The sequence below is a fragment of the Lampetra planeri genome, chromosome 58 (assembly GCF_965212315.1).
Source record: "Lampetra planeri chromosome 58, kcLamPlan1.2.h2, whole genome shotgun sequence".
In the NCBI taxonomy this organism is placed as follows: domain Eukaryota; kingdom Metazoa; phylum Chordata; class Hyperoartia; order Petromyzontiformes; family Petromyzontidae; genus Lampetra; species Lampetra planeri.
The window spans coordinates 2088846-2096713 of record NC_136164.1 but is presented as its reverse complement, the minus strand read 5'-3'; positions in this window follow the sequence as shown (position 1 = coordinate 2096713).

Here is a 7868-nt window from a genome sequence, read left to right as displayed (position 1 = left end):
TATGATGTAAGGGTGTAATATGATGTAAGGATGTAATAGGATAAGGGTGTAATATGATGTAAGGGTGTAATTCCATGAGCAGTGTTCGCCCGATGGGCCCAGCGGTCTCCGCGTGGTCTCATCGAGGGCTCGGCAACCTGCAGTGCCGAGGCGGCGAGCGGATTCCCTCCAAAGCGCCGCTCCGTGGCGACATTGCGCATAGAAGAGATTTTTTGGGTATGTTACCGAATCTCGAAATAAAGAAAATGTCCCTTCTGGTTATGCTCGTCGCCGACCTCCCCCTCACCGCCTTTGGGTCGAATGAATGAAACCGAAGTGGTCTGAGCTGCTTCAACGGAGGAAGACCACGGGAAGACGAAGTCACTCTGCTGAAGCCATCTTGTCGTGGCGAGCAGCAGCAGAAGCAGCACCACCTCCACATTGCCATCATCGAGCTCCTGGTCATCGCTACCATCATACGCAATGATAGAGATGCATCGAGACACATAGAGACACATAAAGACACATAGAGACCCATAGAGTCCCATAGAGATACATAGAAATACATAAAGACCCATAGTGACACAAGGGGTAGAGACTCATCGATATGTATAGAGATCCATATAGACTCAGAGATACCCATAGAGGTCTCCACATTGACATCGAGTTCCTGGACACAGTGCTGCTGTCCTGGTATGCTAGGATATGATGTAAACGTTTAAACAAATATATTAAAAACTGTCGGAACATTTATCATGGCCGCCAATCTTGCTTTGGGAAGGGAATCTTTTTTTAATGTTCCACCAAATTGAAAATGTTATTCGAGAATGTTGTGAACGTGCTTGCTATTTTCGGAGCGTTTCGAATCAAAAATTTAAGTTGATTTGTGTTCGCAGCTATTTATGGAGGAGAGAAACGATTGTGGAGTTTGATTTGGATTTTTAAATGATTAAATCGACGAATTAAATGAAGGGTCCAAATGGTATTTTGCATAATCCTGTGTGTCTGGCACTGTGTTACTGTATGTATGATCTGGGCAAAGTCCCATCGGTGAGCTCCTCCGGCAGGCAAGGCTGCGTTGGCTGGGTCATGTCGCCCACATGCCCAGCCACCGCATGCCTAAACAGCTTTTGTTCGGCCGGATCGAGGGGGCTAAACGATCGCTGCATAGGCTAAAGAAGAGATGGAGTGATGTGGTACAGGAGGACGTGGAGCTGAGTGGACTTGCCGATGACTGGTACCAGTGGTGTCAAGATCGGCCTCTGTGGAGGAGGCTCGTGAAGGACGCTACTGGGCAGTTGGAGGCAGTCGCTCTCCAACAACAACGGAGGGCGGAGGAGCGTTGCTCACAACAACGAGCGGAACGCCGGGTGGCTAAAGCACAGCAAGTTGGCACAGTAAGGGGCACAGGTGGTGCATCAGCCAGTCATCTCGGTCATCTCAGTCAGTCGACCCGTGGCACCTGGGTCTGCCCCGTGACCTGCCAGCGGGCGTTCGACACTTCACGTGGCCTCAAGGTGCACATGGCCTGGCACAAGCGTCGTGGTGAGGTCACCGCCACTTAGTGGCGGTTGTTGTTGTCACTGTGTTGGTGCCGGACGGTAACGCTGTGGTGAGTAGTACCATGAGGGGAAGGCTCATTTCAATTGGCCATTCCCCTCATGTATAGGTAGTGCTTTTGTTTGAGGCGGTGTATCTTTTTGGGGCGCAGTCTGACCTTGCTGGATACCAACGAGTGATAGGTGTCACAGACTGCACTGTGGCAGCTGCGTGTGATGAGTACTGAGTTGAGGCGGTCTCGTCGGGTGATGACGAGCTCCAGTTGGTGCCAATTAAGATACCTTGGATGTCTCCATGCTACTTTATGGCATGCTTTAGTGAGAAAGAATGAGGTTGTGATACGGAGATTGTGGTATGAACAAAGCTCCGGTAGTCTTTGGCCACTGGCATTCATCTTTCTGATGCCGTGATAGCCAAGGCATGCGGGCCACGCGTCATGATCAGCCCCAACCCTTGCATTGAAGTCTTCCAACAGAAACCATGTGCTCAAAGCTGGGGATTTTGCGAATAATATTGTGAAGCTCTTCATAGAACTGGTCTTGAATCTCCGGAGGTGAGTAGAGTGTTGGGGCGTAGACACTCAGGATGTTTACATGGCCAGAAGAAGTGAGCAGTCTCATGAGCAGAATCCGCTCAGAGCCTGAAGTCGGTGGCTCTATCATGCCAAGGAGTGTGTTTTTGACGGTGAACCCAACACCGTGTTGCCTTGGTTGGTTCTGCTGTTTTCCTTGCCAGTAGAAAGTGTAGTCACTCTCTCGTAGTGAGCCACTGCCAGCAAGCCGGGTCTCCTGCAGTGCTGCAATATCCACATGGAGTCTCGCCAGCTCCCTGTCGATAACTGCAGTCTTGCGGATGTCCTCAATTTGCAATAGATCTCCGGAGAGTCCAGCACACATTGCACATACATTCCAGCTTGCAAAATGAAGGGCTGGAACCTTCTTTCGTTTTGTTTTTCTTTTGTCTGGTGCAGGTGTTGCAGCCCACTCGTCTGGTGATGAACCATAAGCTCCAAGCACCCATTGGAGCTGGTAAGCCGTGGAGGAAAGCACCTTATTGGCCGGGGGGCTGCCCAGCTTGAGGCGGGCGGTAGCTATCCATTGGGGTGCAATGACCCCTCCCACCGACCATGGTAACCCGTGGCGCCCATTTTTTACGCCAATCTAAAATGAGCTTATAATCCGTGACTGCTGCCATCCGTGTTTCTTGGCCACGATTAGGTGGCCGAGGAGTGTCCTCTCCCCATTTTTGCACCTCTTGTTGGCGCAAAGTCCGGGCAGGTTATTCTGGAAATTCTGGGTTGCCCATGCGTCAGGATCCCGCCCTCGGCCTTGCTGGTGAGGTCCAAAGGAGTGCGTAGCACGACGTTTGGTACCAGTTTGGCTGCAGGGGCTGCTGGGAATGTGTCGCTGAGCGTCACAAAACCGCCTGAGGGGCCCCACTCCTGATTGTCTGTCGGGGTTTACACCCTTAGCCATTGACTCTCCAGAGACACTCACAAGGCAGTGAGAAAACCACGTAACCCTGGGAGGGGCCCTGACCAGGTAGTGACAGCCGGGCCAGCTGTGCCTGGGACTCGCGTAAGGCAGGGTCGTCACGCCCTGAGGTAGTTTATCACAAACTACCCGCTATGGCCTTGACTATGGTATCATAGTAAAGGCCTATAATACCATCAGTAGGCCTGGGCTCTGGGTTGTTCTTCATGTTTTAGGAGTCCTTAACTCTTTGCTCGCGCTCATTAAGGACCTTCATGATGGTGAATAGGCCTGGTTTAAACTACGTGGCCAGGAGTATTAGCCATTCCCTGTCCAACTTGGGGTGCGACAGGGATGCCCTCTGGCTCCCACATTATTTAACATTTTTTGACCACATAGTTTGTGAAGCCTTCAATGTCTGTACCAGAGTAATTTTCATCTGGTACAGATACAATGGAAGGCTAATCGATGCCCGGGTGCGGTCAAAGCATGGCTCCCTATTGGTCAACCAAGTTATGTATGCTGATGATCTGGTGATTGCTGCTCACTTAGAGGAGAAGTTGGAGGCGCTGCTGCTGAACCTGGAGCATGCGACTAAGAGGTGGGGCCTGACCATCAGCCCCACCAAAACTAAGCACCTTCCTGGGTATTTTGTACTATTAGACACTCCACCCCCACAACTCCCAATTGGTGATGGGGCAGTTGTGGAGAGAGTGGAGAGTTTTTATACCTGGGCAGGGTGTTCATCACCGGCTCCAGTTTGACAGCAGAGTTTTCACTCTGAATCAGCCGAGCAGCATTCTCTTTTCATTGGTTGCGTAATGCTGTGTGGAAGCTAGCTGGTCTGTCCCTCTACGCGAAGCTTCAGGTCTTCTCGGCCACAGTCATGCCTTCCTTTCTCTATGCTTGCGAAACATGGACACCCCTAATGGAACATCTTCGCCAGTTCGAAACATTTAGGCTGGCCTGCCTACGATCCATCCTGGGTTTAACCAGGCTGGATTGTGTGAGGAGCTCACAAGTCCTTGAAAGATCTGGGCAAAGTCCCATCAGTGAGCTCCTCCGGCAGGCAAGGCTGCGTTGGCTGGGTCATGTAGCCCGCATGCCCAGCCACCGCATGCCTAAACAGCTTTTGTTCGGCCGGATCGAGGGGGCTAAACGGGCGCGGCACGGGCTGGAGAAGAGATGCAGTGATGTGGTACAGGAGGATGTGGAGCTGAGTGGACTTGCCGATGACTGGTACCAGCGGTGTCAAGATCGGCCTCAGTGGAGGAGGCTCGTGAAGGACGCTACTGGGCAGTTGGAGGCAGTCGCCCTCCAGCAACAACGGAGGGCGGAGGAGCAACGCTCACAACAACGAGCGGAGCGCCGGGTGGCTAAAGCACAGCAAGTTGGTACAGTAGGGGGCACAGGTGGTGCATCAGCCAGTCATCTCGGTCATCTCGGTCAGTCGACCCGTGGCACCTGGGTCTGCCCCGTGACCTCCTGCCAGCGGGCGTTCGACACTTCACGTGGCCTCAAGGTGCACATGGCCTGGCACAAGCGTCGTGGTGACGTCACCGCCACTTAGTGGCGAATGGCGGTTGTTGTTGTTGTCACTGTGTGTGTCAGTGTGTGTGTGTCACATTGTAAGTGTGTCACTGTGTGCATGTGTGTGGGAAGCGTACTGCGCTCTGAACCCGCAAATACCCGAGTTCGATTCCCGCTCACGGCCAACACCAGTGACGATTATCTGAACCGGTCCTGGGCATCCCCTAGGCCGACTCAGACCCAAATGAGTACCTGATGTGGTGTGTAAACATCGCCACTGGAGAGACAAAGGCGGCCGGGCGTGGTGCTGGCCACCCAACCCCTACGTGTACCGTGCCGGCCTGTGTAGGTGTAACTATTGCCCCAACAGTCTGTTCCAGGCCTACACGGGGGGGGGGGGGGGGCTCTGTCTTTGTGGTGCTTGGAGAGCAGTGGCGCAGTGGTTCGCTCACTGCGCTACGAACCCAGTGACTTCAATTATATCCAAAACTACACACGTACAGACACACATACACACACACGGAGCACAGACAAAGACCCCCCGTATAGGCAAGTGCACTTCTGCGGCGGTCTGGAACGCTCTTTCTTCCAATATTAGGAAGCCACTGGAGCGATCCACTATTTAAATCATCAGCTGGATTGACAAACTGATTTCTTTAGAACTTCTGTTCGTGTTAAGTGTGTTGTTCTTCCCGCGCAGACCTCCGATTGGCCACAAGTTGGCTACGTATGGTGCGAAAGAAGCCCAACTTACCTACACGTGCTGTTTAGCGAGTCGACCTCTGGATGTCCCAGAACCGGTTCAGACATTCGCTGTCACCCACCGATGGGGCCGTGAGCGGGAATCGAACTCGGGTAGCCAGATTCGTAGCGCAGCGCGCAAACCGCTACACTCCCACTCCTTACACTACACAGAGCACACACACACACATGTACACATAGGCATACACATGTACACGCACACACACATGTGCACGCACACACACATGTACACATGGGCAAGCACACACACATGTACGCACATGTGCACATCATGGGCACGCACACATATGTACACGTAGGCACGCACATACACATGTGTACACACACACATGTGCACGCACACACACATGTACACATGGGCAAGCACACACACATGTACGCACATGTGCACATCATGGGCACGCACAAATATGTACACGTAGGCACGCACATACACATGTGTACACACACACATGTGCACGCACACACACATGTACACATGAGCACGCACACACACATGTACACATGGGCACGCACACACACATGTACACATGGGCACACACACACATGTGCAAACACACTGAGAAAGACGGGGGTGGAGAATGTGGGAAATGTCGGGGAGTGATTGATGGCGCAGGAGGCACATCGGGTCACGCGTGGAGCGAGAGGCGAGCCAGTCGGGCTGCTGCTGCTACTACTGATGATGTTGCTGCTGCTGCTACTGTTGCTGCTGCTGCTACTGTTGCTGCTACTGATGCTGCTGCTGCTACTGATGATGTTGCTGCTGCTGCTACTGATGATGTTGCTGCTGCTGCTACTGATGCTGTTACTGTTGCTGCTACTGATGCTGTTGCTGCTGCTGCTACTGATGATGTTGCTGCTGCTGCTACTGATGATGTTGCTGCTGCTGCTGATGCTGTTGCTGCTGCTGCTGATGCTGTTGCTGCTGCTGCTACTGATACTGTTGCTGCTGCTACTGATGCTGTTGATGCTGCTGCTGCTGCTACTGATGCTGTTGCTGCTACTTCTGCTGTTGCTGCTACTTCTGCTGCTGCTGCTGTTGCTGCTATTGCTGCTGCTCCTGTTGCTGCTGCTACTGCTGTCGCTGCTGATGTCGATGCTGCTGCTACTTCTGCTGTTGCTGCTGTTTATTGCTGCTGTTGCTGCTATTGCTGCTGCTCCTGTTTATGTTGCTGCTGTTGTTGCTGCTGCTACTGCTGTTACTGCTGCTACTGCTGTTGTTGCTGCTGCTGCTGCTACTGCTGTTGCTGCTGTTGTTGCTGCTGTTGTTGTTGCTGCTGTTGTTGCTGCTGCTACTACTGCTGCTACTCGTGCTGCTTCTGCTGCTACTACTGCTGTTTCTGCTGTTGTTGCTCGTGGCTTCCCAGGGCTCCTCGCTCAAGACAAGACGGCAAAGCCACTGCTGGATGACGAGTGCCCGAGACACCCGCCGACCCGCGATCCTGCGGCTCTGTCGCTCGCACCGAAGCGCACGGCGTCCAATAGACTCACGCAGGGTCCCATAGACTCACGCAGGCTCCCATAGACTCACGCAGGGTCCCATAGACTCACGCAGGGTCCCATAGACTCACGCAGGGTCCCATAGACTCACGCAGGGTCCCATAGACTCACGCAGGGTCCCATAGACTCACGTAGGCTCCCATAGACTCACGCAGGGTCCCATAGACTCACGCAGGGTCCCATAGACTCACGCAGGGCCCCACAGACTAACACAAGATCCCATAAACTAATGCAGCATCCCATAGAATAAGACAGGGTCCCATAGACTCACGTAGGCTCCCATAGATTCACGCAGGGTCCCATAGACTCACGCAGGGTCCCAAAGACTCACGTAGGCTCCCATAGACTCACGCAGGGTCCCATAGACTCACGCAGGCTCCCATAGACTCACGCAGGGTCCCATAGACTCACGCAGGCTCCCATAGACTCACGCAGGGTCCCAAAGACTCACGTAGGCTCCCATAGACTCACGCAGGGTCCCATAGACTCACGCAGGGTCCCATAGACTCACGCAGGGTCCCATAGACTCACGCAGGGTCCCATTGACTCACGCAGGGTCCCATTGACTCACGCAGGGTCCCAAAGACTCACGCAGGGTCCCATAGACTCACGCAGGGTCCCATAGTCTAATGGAATGTCCCATAGACTAACATAGGGTCCCATAGACTAACGCAGGGTCCAAGAGTTTAAAGCAGGGGTGGGGAACGTCCGGCCCACGGGCCGTGTAAGGCCCGCGAAATCATTTGGTCTGGCCCTGCCAAGGCAACCACAGGCGGGACTCGAAATTCAATAAATTTAGGAGCAAACGTGGAAACGCAGTTGCGAGTAGCAACATTATCAATGCCAGCTAACATCACACGCCTCACCAAAGAGAAGCAGTTCCAGCCATCACATTAGGGGTGAGTTAATTAAATGTTTGACCAAATATAAGTTGATAATTTTGTATGGCCCGCGAATGATGTTTCAATATCCAAATGGCCCTTGGCAGAAAAAAGGTTCCCCACCCCTGGTTTAAAGGAAGGTCCCATAAACTAACGTAGAATCTTATAGACTAACGCAGGTTCC